The sequence below is a fragment of the Pistacia vera genome, unplaced genomic scaffold, assembly GCF_008641045.1.
Source record: "Pistacia vera cultivar Batoury unplaced genomic scaffold, PisVer_v2 Contig770, whole genome shotgun sequence".
Classification (NCBI taxonomy): domain Eukaryota; kingdom Viridiplantae; phylum Streptophyta; class Magnoliopsida; order Sapindales; family Anacardiaceae; genus Pistacia; species Pistacia vera.
The window spans coordinates 89,261-107,054 of NW_022196635.1; the positions used below are offsets into that span (position 1 = coordinate 89,261).

At 37.8% G+C, this 17,794-nt stretch overlaps 1 non-coding gene across 1 annotated transcript; it reads right to left on the reverse strand.

The window, feature by feature from the left end:
• Window positions 1-964: 964 nt before the first annotated feature.
• LOC116116398 lies at window positions 965-1,071 on the reverse strand. Its single transcript, XR_004125808.1, has one exon. It is a non-coding gene; the product is annotated as a small nucleolar RNA R71 (small nucleolar RNA).
• Between the last annotated feature and the right edge of the window lie 16,723 nt (window positions 1,072-17,794).

Genomic DNA, 17,794 nt, shown 5'->3' on the forward strand with positions numbered 1-17,794 from the left:
GTAAAATTCATCCATAGAATCCGAATGAAGTCAAAACCCTAACCTTTTGTTAAATTGATATTACTCTTGTTTTAAATTCTTGCTCTCATTAATTAGTTTTTAATACTTAGTAAGTTTTGTTGTTAGTTTATTCTCTAATCTCCCATTAATCCAAACAATTTCGGTTTCTCCAACTCGAAAAACACTTAGATTGGTGCTTAAAAATCAATCCTCATGGGAATGATACTCACACATCACTTTATTACTTTGTGCGACTAGTGCACTTGCTATCATTGCATGTTGTAGTAACAACACAACAAGTTTTTGGTGCCATTGCCGGGATTGCGTTTTGTGTTAACATTGAGTTTTCTTGTGTTAGCTAGATTGGAGTTTATTTTTGTTTAATTGTTTTTACTTTAATTTTTGGTTGTTCTTTTCAGTTGGTTTGTGATCTCACTTTTTCTCTCTTTTTGTGTAGTTTATGCGAAGAGCAAGACGTCAGCCAGTGGTTCCTGTTGATCCTGAGATTGAAAGAACCACTAGAAGACTTAATAGAGAAAGAAGAGAAAGAGAGGCTACAGTTGAACCAGAGGTCATAGTTATTGAGATGGCAGAAAATAGAACATTAAGGGAATTCTCAGTTCCAACAATTGAAGGTAGTGGGTCGAGCATAACTAGACTAGCGATACAAGCCAACAACTTCGAGATAAAGCCGACAATCATCCAGATGATCCAACAGTTGGTACAGTTTAAAGGAGATTTGAAGGAAGATCCAAATCTACACATTGCCAATTTTTTGGAGATTTGTGATACTTTCAAGTCAAACGAAGTGTCAGATGACACCATCAGATTGAGACTGTTCCCTTTTTCATTAAGGGATAAGGCAAAGGGATGGTTAATGGCACTACCATCATGAACAATCACAACATGGAATGATTTAGCACAGAAGTTCCTAACCAAATTCCTTCCTCTAGCAAAATCAACAAAACTGAGAAATGATATCACATCGTTTCTACAAGAAGAGTCAGAATCATTCTATGAGGCTTGAGAGAGATACAAAGAATTACTGAGGAGGTGTTCACATCATGGGTTGCCAGTTTGATGCAAGTCCAAACGTTTTATAATGGATTGATGGTGAATGTGCAAACTATGGTGGATGCAGCCTCGAGAGGAGCACTGTAGAATAAGACACTGGAAGAAGCTCATGAGTTGCTTGAAGTTTTAGCAAGTAACAACTATCAAAGACCTAATGAAAGGGTGCAATCGAAAAAAATCTATGGGTCTTCATGAAGTTGATGCATACACAGCCATTTCAGCCCAACTCATAACACTTCAAAAATAGTTGGGAAGTATGCAGGTAAATTCTATTCAAGCTCCTTAACTAATTTGTGAATTTTTTGCAGGTGGTCATGTGAGCAGTGAATGCCAAGTAGGGAACACGTTTGCTTCAGCGTCTTCATCATCGGAGCAGGTTAACTACTTGGCAGGAAATCAAAGGCAACCAAATAACCCGTACTCCAACACATATAATCTTGGTTGGAGGAATCATCCGAACTTGTCTTGGGGCAATCAGAACCAACAGAATCAGTAAAACAATCAATGGAACCAAAGAGCATTGCTGAACAACCAAGCAAGGGTGAACAACCAACTAGGAGAGCAAAGAGTGACTAAATTGAGGGACATGTTTGGAAAGTTTATGCAAGAGACCATAGGTTTTATGAATGAGACGAGGACGAATTTCAGAAATCATGGGGCGTCCATTCGGAACTTGGAGGTACAGGTGGGGCAATTGGCTGAAGAGCTAAATGAGAAACCACAGGGGTCCCTACAGAGCAACACAGTGACTAACCCACATGAGCAAGCAAATGCAATAACTCTAAGAAGTGGGACAGTGTTAGAAGAAGTAGAAAAATCAGGGAAAGAAAGAAGCCCACCAAAAGAAAAGGAAGATTCTGATGAGGAAGTTGATGAAAAGATAATCGTTGAAGAGAAACCAACCAGTTCTAGGGTTGATGAACAAAAGTGGGAAGAGAGGCAAAGCCAAAAGAAATAGAAACTGCCATTTCTCGAGATACCACCAGAGTTGGCACATCACACCCCTCCCGTGCCTTTTCCTTAGAGACTCAAGAAAAAGAATCAGGATTAGCCGTTTTCCAAATTTATTGAAATATTTAAAAAACTGCATATTAACATTACTTTTGTAGATGCATTGCAACAGATGCCGAGCTACGCAAAATTTCTCAAGGAGATTTTATCGAACAAAAGGAAGTTAGAAGATGAGGAAACAGTGATGCTGACGGAGAAGTGCAGCGCCATTCTCCAGAAGAAGCTACCCCCAAAACTCAAAGATCCAGGGAGTTTTACTATTCCTTGCGTTATAGGAGACATTACTTTTGATCGAGTTTTGTGTGATTTAGGTGCAAGCATCAATCTAATACCTTTTTCTGTTTCAGGAGATTAGGAATTGGTGAAGTGAAGCCAACGACCATGTCGTTGTAACTTGCAAATAGATCCATCAAACATCCGAGGGGTATAGTTGAAGATGTGTTAGTGAAAGTGGACAAGATTATCTTTTCGGTAGACTTTGTTGTTTTGGACATGGAAGAGGATAAGGAAATGCCTCTCATTTTGGGAAGACCATTTTTGGCCACGGGAAGAGCACTCACTGATGTGCAAGAAGGAAAGTTACTGTTAAAAGTTCAAGATGAAATAGTAACATTCAATGTGTTTGAAGCTATGAAGTTTCCATCCGAGTCAGATTCGTGCTTTAGTGTTGATGTGGTGGATAAACTAGTAGTAGAGGCTACTGAAGAGAACACTCCACAACTGCCTCTAGAAGCTTGTATTGCCCAATCAAAAATAGTAGAGGTAGATGAGTCGGCAAAGAATGAATGTGCTAGATTGTTGGAAGCACTTCAGTCGATTAATGAGAGCCAAGATCTAGAATTTAAGGAATTTGATTTTGAGAAGGAGAAGGAAAAGGAAAGAAAGGAAGAACCTTTGAAGCTTGAACTGAAGCCTTTACCTCCCACCTCAAATATGTGTATCTTGGTGAAGCAGAAACCTTCCCAGTAATCATCAGTTCAAGGTTGAGAAAATTGGAAGAAGAGCGGTTGATTAGGGTACTAAGAGAACATAAATCAGCAATTGGATGGACTATTTCGGATATTAGAGGCATCTCTCCTTCGTTTTGTATGCATAAGATACTTATGGAAGATGATGTCAAGCCTATGGTGCAACCACAACGGAGACTGAATCCTTCGATGAAGGAAGTGGTGAGAAAGGAGGTGGTGAAACTTCTAGATGCGGGCATAATTTATCCTATTTTTGATAGTCCATGGGTGAGCTAGGTGCAAGTGGTTCCGAAGAAAGGAGGTATCACAGTGATAAAGAATGAAAGCAATGAATTGATACCAACTAGGATGGTCACGGGCTGGAGAGTATGCATTGACTACCGAAAATTAAATGAATTGACAAGGAAGGATCATTTCCCACTTTCTTTCATTGCTCAGATGTTAAAGAGATTGGCAGGGTATGCTTATTACTATTTCCTGGATTGTTATTCAGGATATAATCAGATTGCCATCGCTCCTGAGGATCAAGAGAAGACGACCTTCACTTGTCCCTTTGGAACCTTTGCTTATCGAAGGATGCCCTTTGGGTTATGCAATGCACTAGCCACATTTTAGAGATGCATGATGTCGATCTTTGGTTAATTGGTTATATGGTGGAGCAGTTTATAGAAGTCTTTATGGATGACTTCTCTGTTTTTGGTTCATCTTTTGACAATTGTTTATCTAATCTTTCACTTGTTTTGTAACGATGTAAGGAGACGAACTTGGTGCTCAACCGGGAGAAATGCCACTTCATGGTCTAGGAAGGAATAGTGCTTGGTCATAGAATTTCAAGGGATGGCACAGAAGTGGATAGAGCAAAAACAGACATGATTGAGAAGCTACCACCGCCCTCAAATGTTAAAGCAGTTCGGAGTTTCTTGGGGCATGCGGGGTTTTATAGACGCTTTATCAAGGATTTTTCTAAGATCTCTAAACCCCTTTGCAATTTATTGATTAAAGATGTTGCTTTTGATTTTAATGATGAATGCATGCATGCCTTTCAAACTCTAAAAAAATTATTAGTGTCTGCACCTATTATTGCAGTTCCCGATTGGGGACTGCCATTTGAATTGATATGTGATGCTAGTGATTTTGCACTAGGAGTAGTGTCAGGACAGAGGAAAAACAAAGTGTTGCATGTAATTCAATATGCTAACAAAGCACTCATTGATGCACAATTGAATTACACCACCACTGAAAAAGAATTGTTGGCTGTGCTTTTTGCTTTTGACAAATTTTGTTCATATTTGCTAGGTGCCAAGGTGATAGTCTACACGGACCATTCAGCACTCAAGCACATATTTTCAAAGCAAGAAGCGAAACCTTGGTTGATAAGATGGGTCCTATTGCTACAAGAGTTTGGGTTGGAGATACGAGATAAGAAGGGGTCAAAAAATGTGGCGGTGGAACATTTGTCAAGGATTGAACGACCAATTTAGGGAAATGAAGAAGAAACCCAAATCAGTGAAACTTTCCCGGATGAGAAATTGATGAGAGTGGAGGAAGCACCATGGTATGCAGATTTTTCAAACTACTTGTCATCAAGAGTGTTCCCAATTGGCATGACCTTCCAACAAAAGAGGAAGTTTTTCTCAGACTTGAAATATTACTTCTGGGAAGAGCCATTTCTGTATAGACACTATGTTGATCAGATGATACGTAGATGTGTCCCGGAAGAGGAAATGGAGAGTATTCTATGACATTGTCATGAGAGGGAAGTTGACGCGTGTTTCTTACAACATGCAAAACTAGCAAGTGCACTAGTCGCTCAAGTAATAAAGTGATGGGTAGGATATCGTTCCCACGAGGACTGTTAGCAAAGCACTAAGTTTCCTAACATTATCAAGTTGAAGCAATCGAATTCTTTGGATTGGTGGGAGCAAATTGTAATGAAAAACAACAATGAAATTAAACAANTTGATGCATGGATTCGGAACCTTTGCCGTGTGAGTGAGTACAGTCCTCACCTACATGCACTCTTGCAGATCGTACAAATTCTTTCTTTCTTCTTAGGTCACTCAATTAAGGTGGCGTGCATGTAGGAATTCTTCTTGGTACAACCCTCATCCACATATAATCTTACGGGTCGTACAATTATTCTTCTTCTTATGCCACTCAATTAAGGTGGCGTGTATGTGGGAATTTCTTCTTAGCACTCACGGTTCCCTATCACAACAACCTGTTCTTTTCTCTTCTTTAACACTTTTTCTTTCTTTAATTCTTTAGTGCTTTTTCTTTCTTTCTCTTTATTCTTAGAGTGTTTTATTCTTAAAATTATTTATTCTTTCTTAAGTACTACATATATACAAATATATGCATATGGATGGCTCATGCTTGGAATTCTTACTTAAATGCACTCATGAAATGCAAATATGCAATGTTGCATAAAAGTAAGGTTTCTACTCATACTCATGTTTCTCTTAGGCATTTCATCAAACAATAAATGTGCATATACAAACTCTACTTTAACTATAATTCTATTTGTTTCTTAAACCATCCAAAATGAGAGTAAAACTCTCTTGTATCATCACAATCCCTATCACGGCAAAACACTCCCAAAACTTTCTTAAATTCTTCCAATTTCAACCGAACTTCAATCTATCATCATACAATCAAAAACACTTTTCATACTCAAATATATCCAACAACAAGCATAAATAATCATCAATCTCATCTCAATTTCCCAACAATCATAACATATACATGCTTAAAGAAATCTCTACTCAATTTCTTAAACTTTAACTTGAGTTGGATTTACTTACCTTATGTTTGAGTAGTTTGCACTAAAGCTCTCTACTCTTGTTGGACTCAAATTTCCCCTTAACCCTAAGCATAAACTTAATAAGAATTCAACTTCTATACAAGTAAATCTTATATAGAGAGCAAGAGTTCTTACCTCTTGTTGCCTAGAACCAAAACCTTGTCAAAATCCACTCAAAAGCCCTCAAAAATCCTTGGAAAATTGAGTGAAAAGTTGACAGAAAATGGAGAAGGAAAGTGGCAGTGGAAGAAGAGAAATAAGGGGGTTTGTAAGACTAAACCCTTAATATCTTATTTTACAAACAAACTTTCCCATTTTGCCCTTACACTTTCTTAGAAATTCCAACTTTGTCTCTTAGTCAATTACCATCATGCCCTCATTTTTATTGCATTCTCCATGAAATTCTATCTCTTTTCACTCCCACAATTTCAACTAATTTTGAGTGAAAAGACCATTTTACCCTTAATACAAGTTTAAGGCATTTTCTTCACATTCTCTCAAAATAACTTTAACAAAAATCAACTAAGGGTTATAAAAACATAAATTAAATTACATACCTTCATGTGGGCGCTACAATTATCCCCCTCCTATAAGAATTTCGTCCCCGAAATTCAAACAAACAACTTCGGGTAACGGTTCTGCATATCCTGCTCCACCTCCCATGTAACTTCTTCAACTTTATGATTTCTCCAAAGGACTTTCACTAAAGGGATACTCTTGTTCCGGAGCTCTTTAATCTTTCTGTCCAAAATCTGCAGTGGATGCTCCTCATACACAAGATTCTCTTCCAAGTGAAGGGCGAAAGTAGAATGCATTTATGGATGAACCTGCCCATACGGCCGTAGAGCCGATAGTAAGAGAGTTTTACGCCAACCTCCCTGATTATGACCCTGGTCATGTGTTTGTTAGGGGTACTGATGTGCCATTTGATGCGAAGGTCATCAATGATTTTTTTCACTTGCCTTCGATTGACCCTGATGAGTATCTGCAGTTTAAGAAGAGACAATTTCAGGAGGATGAGATCCTTAAGGTTATAGCAAAACCGGATACCCCTTGGGAGGTTTCAAAAAAGGGAAAAAAAAGCATCAAGGGAAACAATCTGACTCCGACAGCTAGGTTGTGGCAGTATTTTGTGTGTGTGCGGATGATGCCGGAAACACATTATAGTTCAGTAACTTTTGACAAGGTATTGCTGCTTTACTCCATTGCCAACGGAAAGAAGATGGATGTGGGGAAGATTATCTTAAATAGTATACAGAATGCAGCCCAACCAGGGTGAGTGAGTTTCCTCTTCCCACATCTCATCACTGAGCTGTGCATTAAAGCAGGAGTACAGAAGGAGGATGATGAACCACTTATCCATGTTGCCCCAGCTCTCGACACAGCCTACTATCGGAAGCTACTTGAGCATCAACTGACAATCCGTAAATTATACAGTTTTTATTAGATCTTTTTGTCAGATTTCAGGTACTTTCTAGTGCATTTTGACCTAAATTGTTGCTTAATTCTTTACTTTTCGTGTTTCAGGTTAAAATGGACTTTTTGAGCAAATAAAGACAAAATTGGATAGTTTTGATTCAAAAATTAGTGGATCTCAGAAGATAGGAGAGTTCCGGAGCAGGACAAAGCACGATGAAGCTTGTTCCCAAGGAAGAGAGCCGAGAATCGAAGAATCGAACGAAGAAGCAAGCAGAGTGGCAGTTCTGTAATTTCAAAACTTTTCAAGGAGCTTCGCCCCGGCGAAGAAATTGTCTTCGCCGTGGCGAAGTAAGCCAGAGATGATTGGGATTTCTTCATTCTTCGCCACGGCGAAGAATTCTTCTTCTCCGCGGCGACAGTCAATTTATTCAGTTTTGTTAAACGCACAGTTTCGTGTTGTGCGTGTTTTGGCTGGGTTTTTGGACTAAGTATAAAAGAAAAACTTAACCTTTTGCCAAGGGATCCGGAGCTTTTTAGGTTTAGCCACTTTTACACTTTTCTTAGAGTAAAAACTTTGAGTTTTTCGGATTGTTTAAGGGAGAAGATTCGGATTTTGACTGGAAGATTTATCTTTTGGGGAGATTTCTTTTCTTTCATCTCAATTTCATTATGCTTAACTTGTTTATTTCTGTTTTTCATTTTTGTAGTATTAAATTAGCTATGAACTAATCTTTTATGGGTTAGGGTTTTGATTGTAGTTTGGATTTTAAATGGGTTAAGTGTTTGATTGTGTTATTTCCATGTGAATAAGCTTTGGTTGTGTGTTACTCTGAAATTGAATGCTGTATGTGATGAACATGATGAGATTGAGAAATAATTCATGTTAGGCTTCTTGGGTAATCACCATTATAGTATTGGATGCTAGAGATAGATTCAAGAATTAATGAAATCAAATTAGGATTCTTGTGCTTAATGAATTTAGAATTATTAACCTTCAATTTGTTGGGTGCGGAATGTTAATAAGGATGAATAGGAAAACATAGCCCGAGAGGGTATGTTTAACATATTAGTGAATTCGATTTACAACCATTGCGCATGAATGTGAACATAGTGTAATTTATAGGTTTAACCCATAAAAATCCAAACAAAGTCAAAACCCTACCCGTTTTGCTTGAATTGATATTCCATGTTTCATCTTGCTTTCTTAATTAAGATTAAATTCTTTGTTTAAATTTCATTGTTGTTCTTCATTAAAATTTGCTCCCACCAATCCAAAGAATTCGATTGCTTCAACTTGATAACGTTAGGAAACTTAGTGCTTTTCTAATAGTCCTCGTGGGAACGATATCCTACCCATCATTTTATTACTTGAGCGACTAGTGCACTTGCTAGTTTTGCATGTTGTAAGAAACACGCATCCCAGTGAGCAACCCAGTGCCGAGACAAAATGACAGAGAACTACCCAAGGCACTACCACATCATCCAGTTCCACAGCCACTATGAAGGAGATGATGCAGTAGATGCTGGGTTAGATAAGACGGTTGGCAAAACGTTAGGATTGGCTGTCAGAGTAGACCCAGATGATGTATGACATGCAACACAATTGCTTCACCAAGCTCAACGTTGATACTCCGAGCTTCAATGGGCTAACTGGGATTCAGAAGAATGGATGGGCTCCGACTCAGAAGAGGACAATACCGAGGGAGAGGAGGAGGCCGAAGAATGAACCTGAACACCTGTTTTTGTATTTTATTTTCTTTGTTTTAGTTGTTTTTGTATTTCATTTTGAACATTGAACTAAATTGCTTTTTGTTTTGGATGGTTTAAAGTTTGTTTTAAATTTCCTAGTAGTTGTAAAGGCGAGATTAGGATTGTGATATATTCATATTAGTTAATGAACTTTTCTAACATAGTGGACACCACAATATTTCAATTGTTTTTATAGATTCTGGTGATGAGAAAGCCAAGGACTGGGTGTGCATGTTGTTGAGCGAAACTTCAACTTCACGGATAAATCAGGGAACTATCTCGTACCTTTGTAGATTTTGTTTTTCTATTCCTAATTCGTACATAATGTGACATTGGGGACAATGTCATCTTTAGTTTGGGGGTAGGAAAAATTTGAAAATTTTTCATTTGTGTTTATTTTATTTTCATGTTTTGTTGTGTATGCCAATGATGAATTACATAAGTCTATGATGAGAATAGGATTGTTGGGATTTTATTGGTGAAAAATGTTAAGCATTGCCTCAAGTTTATGTTGACTGACTGGATTTTGCTTGAGGTTTGTTGAGTGGTTCAACCACCATTTTTATTATTTCGGCATGCTTAGATTCATTTTATATGGTTAGGTAAAGTCTTGATAATGTGGGTAGACTCTAGAACATAGTTGAAAAGTGCTTGAGGCGAAATTCTAGGAATAGACATTATTGAGGAAGTGATTGAGGCAGTTTTCGGAATGTTTGAGCCTTTCCAATCGACCATGAATTTTATCCCTAGTGACCCATTTGAGCCTTATGAAATCATCATTGCCTTATTTTTCTTGTGAAACCAATAATGCCCAAAACCTTTTTCCCTAAACACATCCACAACCTTTGTGCAACTAGTGCACTTGCTATCATTGCATGTTGTAGTAACAACGCATCAAGTTTTTGGCGCCGTTGCCGGGGATTGAGTTTTGTGTTAACATTGAGTTCTCTTGTGTTAGCTAGATTGGAGTTTATTTTTGTTTTAATTGTTGTTTGTTTAAATTTTGGTTGTTCTTTTCACTTGGTTTGTGATTTCACTTTTTCTCCCTTTCTGTGTAGTTTATGCGAAGAGCAAGACGTCAGCCAGTGGTTCTTGTTGATCCTGAGATTGAAAGAACCACTAAAAGACTTAACAGAGAAAGAAGAGAAATAAAGGCTATAGTTGAATCAGAAGTCACAGTTATTGTGATGGCAAAGAATAGAACATTAAGGGAATTTTCAGTTCCCTCAGTTGATGGGAGTAGGTCAAGCATTACTAGACCAGCAGTAAAAGGAAACAACTTCAAGATAAAGCCAGCAATCATCCAAATGATCTAGCAGTCGGTACAGTTTAAAGGAGATTTGAAGGAAGATCCAAATCTACACATTGCCAATTTCAAAAATTGATTGTTTTTGAAATATATGTTATGTACTTGTTTGTATATTGCATGGTGCCTGGTACATGAGCCTTAGACCTATGGTGAATGTTTTAAAATATTTTTGGGTATGTATGGTTGTATAATTTATTAAATAGGGTCTGCGTGTCTACCTTTCTCCTCTTCTCAATGTACATTCTCTTCTTATCTCATTCCCCTCGAATGTAAATCGAGGTTTCTAAATTTATTGATGTAAAGAATTTTGTATAATTATTCTTATTATAAATTTGGTATGATGTATTTGTAATGTACTTAAAGACGAAGCAAAGGACAAGGCAACCATACTTGAAGACTCAAGATATTTATTACAGGACCCCTAGGTGACCCACCGATTACTCTAGGCTCGAGGAAATCGGTTTTTAGTTGGGCCATGTACTGGCATGTTTTAATATAGTGTTTAGAATGCATGCTAAGGTTGAATGTTGAATAACATGCCAAACAATATCATTCTAACAAAGATAATAATCTAGTGAGACATTAAATAACAAACCCTCAATTAAAGTATATTAAGTCACGTAAGCCTTCCATCACCATTGTTTTAATCAAACCACTGTTTGTCGAAACCTTGTTCGCCAAAGTGAAGGGTACACTTCTACCAGTGGAAGGTTAAAATGCATTGGAGTTTTCCTTGTGGTGATGGGTCGACTTAAAATGACGGTTTTGCTTGTTCACCAAAGCGAAGGTTGATAAACACGTCATAGGCATTGTATAGCAGTACACATATTATGTGTACGTGGTGACATGTAGTGTCCACTCTACTGATATTGAGAATCACACTTGAGGACAATGGTTGGAGCCATTGGATTGTGTGATTGGCTTGTTGGCTTTTCCACATTTGAGGTTGATAGTAAGAGCTATCAACTGGTGTGGATTAAGTTTGTTGGCCTACCTAATCAACTCATTTTGGCTTGTTCGCCAACACGAAGGTTTGAAATAGGAAGGATGGGATCTCGGTCCACTAGGAAAGTCACCGGGCTTTCCCGAGTTAAAAGTGAGGGCTATTGACTTGAGTAAAATAGTGGGAGCATCGTTTAATAAAAGACCATATTAAATAATAATGAACTTTATAATGACTTTATTTTTCTGCAATTGTAGATTCACCAAAATGAGCATTATGAACCAGCAACCGATAATCGAGAAAGAAAACAGGTTGGATGGATCTAATTTCTCATACTGGTATCGTAATCTTCGGATTATACTCACATCAGAAAAGAAATTGTATATCCTTGAAAAGCCATACATGGCGGAGCTTGATCCTGATGCCACTCAGGAAATAAAGGATACTTATCAAAAGTTCCTTGATGATGCTGATAGCGTTCAATGCTTGATACTAGCATCGATGACACCTATGCTGTAAAAGCAGCATGAGAATATGGACTCTTCTTCCATTATTCTACACCTTAAGGAGCTTTTTGAAACAAATGCTCGACATGAGAGGTACAAGGTGTCAAAAGCACCGTTTGGGAGTCGTCTGACTGAGGGAGCCCAAGTTGGTCTTCATGCGCTCAAGATGATCGAGCATATAGAGAGGCTTGAGACTTTGGGATGTTGCTTGGATGCAGAATTACAAATGGATTTAATTCTGCAAGCCTTGCCTGACTCTTATGCTTTGTTCATAATGAATTTCAATATGAACACGATGGAGAAAACTCTGTCAGAACTTTTGAACATGTTGAGGACTTGATGAGAATGCAAAATGTCATATTTACCCCCCTTAATGTCTAGTATTTTATACTTATTTGCTTCCTAAATGTACTCATTATTATTCTATTTTGATTTAGGATGCAAATGGAGGCGTTAAATGCAAAATGGAAATAATTAGGTGAATTCGGACAGTTTTGACATTGCTTCGTAATCTGGGTATAACTCTCTCATCCGAGTTTCGATTGAGATGGTTCAAAATGCTGTGGAACCCTAAGAAAGAGATATACAACTTTGATGTTTTGAGTTTGGAGATATACTCCCTGAATAAAGGTTATAATCAGGTTTGAAGTTGACACATTTGCACTACTGACGTTCTAGAACATTCTGCCCTATCATGTAAGTCAATGAGGCCGTTTACTATTGGACGTTTTGAAGACCTGTTGTACACAAGTTACAGCTGGACACACCACTTTCCTATATTATTTTAAGACTTTATTTTATTTTCAATTAATTAGAATCAGATAAGGATAAATGTTATTTTAGGATATTAGAATATTTTGAGGAGATTTAGTAGAATTCAAATACTTCAATTTGAATGGGATATGTTTAAAAGGAGAGAGATATAAGATTGACACATAACACACACGCCTCTCTCTTCTCTCTGGTGGATTTTCATTTTTCTTTTGAGTTTTTCATGCCCATGAGCAGCTAAACTTTCATAACTTAGGTTGAAGGAAACAAGACCTCGAAATCAATAAACTGTGAGATCAATCTGGTTTTTTTCTTTAAGTGTTCAATTTATGTTTGAATATTGGATGTTCTTCTATGCATATTTTCATGATTGTTGCGTTTAATTACTAGGAGGCCTACTAGTTTATTATTTGTTGCAATCTACTGCTAAGTTAGATATCAAATCCGTAATTGTTTGATTCCTCTAACTTGTGAAGCAATTAGGGTTAATAATTTGCTGCGTCAGGAATTAGTAATTCTTAAGAAGAACACTCGACTAAATTAAATGCAACCTCTTGAGTTTGTGTTGTTTAGCTTCATCGATCTCTCTAGGTCTTAAGGCTGCCACTAGATTAAATCTTTAGCACTTGTCTAGGGTTGTTTAGTAGTAAGGTTAATTAGATCGCTTGTTTCTTAATTAATAACAATTAAGGAGAGATAGGAAAATAGTTCCAACGGTGAATATTCGAAGTAAGAATTGATTTACCTTTGCATCAATGATCAGTTGTAAGATTCTGATGGTGGATGTTGACGGAGACCAAGTTTCGTTATTTTGATTGATTTAGATTTGAATTGATTTTGTTTTTCCTGAGATTATTTCTGTTTTACTAAAACCCCCCTTAACCTTGTTCACATAACATAAAATACGGCTAGACACTCTCTGTGGGAATGACCCTAACTCACACTACTACGTGTATTTTTTAGGTTTTAATTCTGGGTGCCTATGACAACATGCCAGGACTGCAGAGCAGGACTTGAAAAAGTCCAAGCCTGTTTTATTGGTTGCTACTAGTAAAGCAAAGGGTAAGGCCAAGGCCAAATCGAAGCCCAAAGGACAGGTTGCTCTTAGTCCTGAGAGTGGCATAGGGAAGGGCAAGGTAGTCTGCTTCTTTTGTGGCAAGCCTGGCCACTGGAGGAAACACTGCAAGGCTGTCCTCGCAAGCAAGAGGAAGTCAGATGCTATGACTTCAGGTATTTTTATGATCGAGATTAATTTCTCTCCCTCAACATCTTGGGTCATTGACACAGGATGTGGTACTCACATTTGTAATGATGTGCAGGGACTAAGGCAGAGTAGAGTGCTCGCCAAGGGAGAGGTGGACCTACGAGTTGGAAATGGAACACATGTGCTGCATTGGCTGTAGGGACTTACTGTTTATCTTTGCCTATGGGCTTGTTATTGAAACTACATAACTGTTATCACGTACCTTCTATTTCTAGAAATATTATTTCAGTATCCGCTTTGGATAATATGGGGTATCATTTTGAGATATCTAATGGATTGTTGTCCTTTAGTTTGAATGGTATTCTATTTGGAATTGCAAGGTTATATAATGGATTATATGTTCTTGATTTAAACAATAAAGATATTCTCAATATTGAAACCAAGAAAGCTAAACATAGCGATCAAAACCAGACATATCTCTGGCATTGTAGATTTTGTCATGTTAATAAGACTCGCATTGCAAAACTTCAAAGGGATGGAGTTTTGGACCCTTTTGACTTTCAGTCATTTGAGGTATGCGAGTCATGCCTGTTAGGCAAGATGACCAAGTCTCCTTTCACAAGACAAGGTGAAAGGGCTACTGAGCTATTAGGCATCATCCATAGTGATGTATGTGGTCTACTAACAGTTGAGGCCAGAGGTTGATATTCATACTTCATCACATTCACTGATGATTTCAGTAGATATGGTTATGTCTACCTTACGAGACATAAATCTGAAGCCTTTGATAAATTCAAGGATTCATGAATGAAGTACAGAATATGTTAGGCAAAAGTATTAAAGCTCTTCGGTCGGATCGAGGAGGTGAATACTTAAGCTTAGGGTTTTCGGAGTACCTAAATGAATGTGGGATAGTATCACAACTCACCCCTCCTTATACACCCCAACACAGTGGAGTGTTTGAAAGGAGGAACAAGACCTTACTTGACATGGTTAGGTCCATAATGAGTTTTAGTGATTTACCTGCATCATTCTAGGGTTATGCCCTAGAGACTGTGACTCATGTTTTGAATCGTGTGCCATCAAAGTCTGTAGATAAGACTCCATATGAGTTATGGAGTGGGCGAAAGCCCAACTTGTCTTATCTAAGGATTTGGGGTTGCGAAGCTTATGTTAAGAAATTGACTTCAAACAAGCTAGGCCCAAAATCCTGTAAATGTATATTTGTAGGGTATCCAAAGGAGACCAAAGGATACTATTTCTACCACCCAGAAGAGCACAAAATTTTTGTTGCTCGATCTGGTGTCTTCCTAGAAAAGGAATATTTTCTAATAAGTACTAGTGGGAGAAAAGTAGAACTTGATGAAGTTCTAGAACCACAAGATATACTAGACGAAGAATGGGATGATGTGCCATAGGAAGTGGTTGAACATCAAGAGGAGGTTACTCCACAATTTGTGTATCAAAGTGAACCACCTCAGGTAGCACAAGAGCTATGTAGATCTGGGAGAGTATGCCATGAGCCCGAGAGATACGGTTATCTCGTGACTGAACATGGTGACGTACTAGTCTACCAAGATGATGAACCTAGATCCTACGAAGACACTATGTCGGATCCAGATTCCGTTAAATTGCTTAAAGCCATGAAATCTGAGATGGAATCCATGTACCAGAACCAAGTGTTATCTCTGGTGGAACCACCTGAAGGGGTAAAACCCATAGGGTGTAAATGGGTCTTCAAGAAGAAGACTGACATGGATGGCAAGGTGCATACTTATAAAGCATGACTGGTTGCCAAAGGTTTCAAACAAATTCATGGCATTGACTATGAAGAAACCTTTTTGCCAATTGCCATGATTAAATCCATCCGGATTATGCTTGTGATTGCTGCATATCATGACCATGAGATTTGGCAAATGGATGTCAAAACAGCTTTCCTGAATGGAAACCATGAGGAGGATGTGTATATGACACAACCTGATGGTTTCGTTCTTGATGGGCAAGCTGATAGGGTATGCAAGTTGTAGAGATCCATTTATAGACTCAAGCAAGCTTTAAGCAGTTGGAACATTCGTTTTGATGAAGCCGTAAAAGAATTCGGTTTTATCAAGAACAAGGATGAGCCCTGTGTTTACCAGAAAGTGAGTGGGAGCGTAGTAGTTTTCCTAGTGTTGTATGTCGATGACATACTTCTGATCGGGAATGATATACTGAACTTGCAGTCGGTAAAGACTTGGTTATCCAAGTGCTTCTCCATGAAGGACTTAAGGGAAGCAGCCTACATCCTTGGTATAAAGATCTATCGTGATAGATCGCGTAGGTTGTTTGGCCTAAGTCAAATGCGTATATTGATAAAGTACTGAAAAGATTCAGTATGGAAGAATCCAAGAAAGGATTTCTCTCGATGTCACATGGTGTTTATCTCTCTAAGGAATTGTGTCCTAGAACACAGGATGAGAGAGATAGGATGAAGAGGATTCCATATGCATCAGCAATTGGATCCATCATGTATGACATGCTATGTACTGATATCTCATGTGCTTTGAGCACTTGTAGTAGAAATCTAATCCAGGTGAGCGTCACTGGATGGCTGTCAAGAATATTCTTAAGTACCTGAAAAGGACTAAGGATATGTTCTTGGTTTATGGAGGGGAAGATGAGCTCACTGTAAGAGGATATAGTGATGCTAGTTTCCAAACAGACAAAGATGATTATCGATCTCAATTAGGGTTTGTATTTTGTCTCAATGGCAGTGCAATGAGCTGGAAGAGCTCCAAGCAAAGCACTATATCAGACTCTACAATGGAGATTGAGTATATTGCATTGTCAGATGCAGCCAAGGAGGCAGTCTGGATTAAGAAGTTCATTACTGAACTTGGTGTGGTTCCCACAATTGTCGATCTGATGAGAATGAAAAATGTCATATTTAACCCCCTTAATGTTTACTCTTTTATACATATTTGTTTCCTAAATATACTCATTATTATTCTATTTTGGTTTAGGATGCAAATGGAGGCGTTAATTGCAAAACGGAACTAATTAAGTGAATTCGGACAGTTTCGACATTGTTTCATAATCTGGGCATAACTCTCTCGTCTGAGCTTCGATTGAGATGATTCAAAGTGCTGTGGAACACTAAGAAAGATATATACAACTTTTATGTTTTGAGTTTGGAGAGATACTCGCTGAATCAAGGTTGTAATCGGGCTTGAAGTTGACGTACCTGCACTGCCGACGTTCTGGAACATTCCACCTTGCCATGCAATTCAAATAGGCAGATTATTGCAAGAAGTTTTGAGGACCTGTTGCACGCAAATTACAGATGGACACACCACTTTCCTATTTTATTTTAGGACTTTATCTTATTTTCAATTAATTAGAATCAGATTAGGATTAATGTTATTTTTAGGATATTAGAATATTTTTTAGGAGATTTAGTCAGATTCAAATACTTGAACTGGATTTTTGTTAAGGGGAGATTAGGGTTTTTTACAGAGAGACCACGCCTCTCCTTCTCTTGTTCTTGAACTTTTCCTTTGAATTTTCGTGATGGCCATGAGCGGCTAATTTTTATAACTTGGTCGAAGGAAACGGAGGCCTTGGAATCAATAAACTCTGAGATCTAATCCGTTTTATTGTAGTGTTTAATTTATGTTTGAGTATTGGATGTTCTTCTGTGCCTAATTCTATGGTTGTTGCATTTAATTACTAGGAGACCTACTAGTTTATTAATTGTTGCCATCTACTGCTAAGTTAGATATCAAATCTGTAATTGTTTGATTCCTCTAACTTGTGAAGCAATTAGGGTTAATAATTTGCTGCGTCAGGAATTAGTAATCTTAAGAAGAATATTTTACTAAATTAAATACAACCGCTTGAGTTTGTGTTGTTTAGCTTCATCGATTTCTCTAATTCTTAAGGCTGCCACTAGATTAAATCTTTAGCGCTTGTCTCGGGTTGTTTAGTGGTAAGATTAATTAAGATCGCTTGTTTCCTAATTAATTACAATTAAGGAGAGATAGGAAAATAGTTCTAAC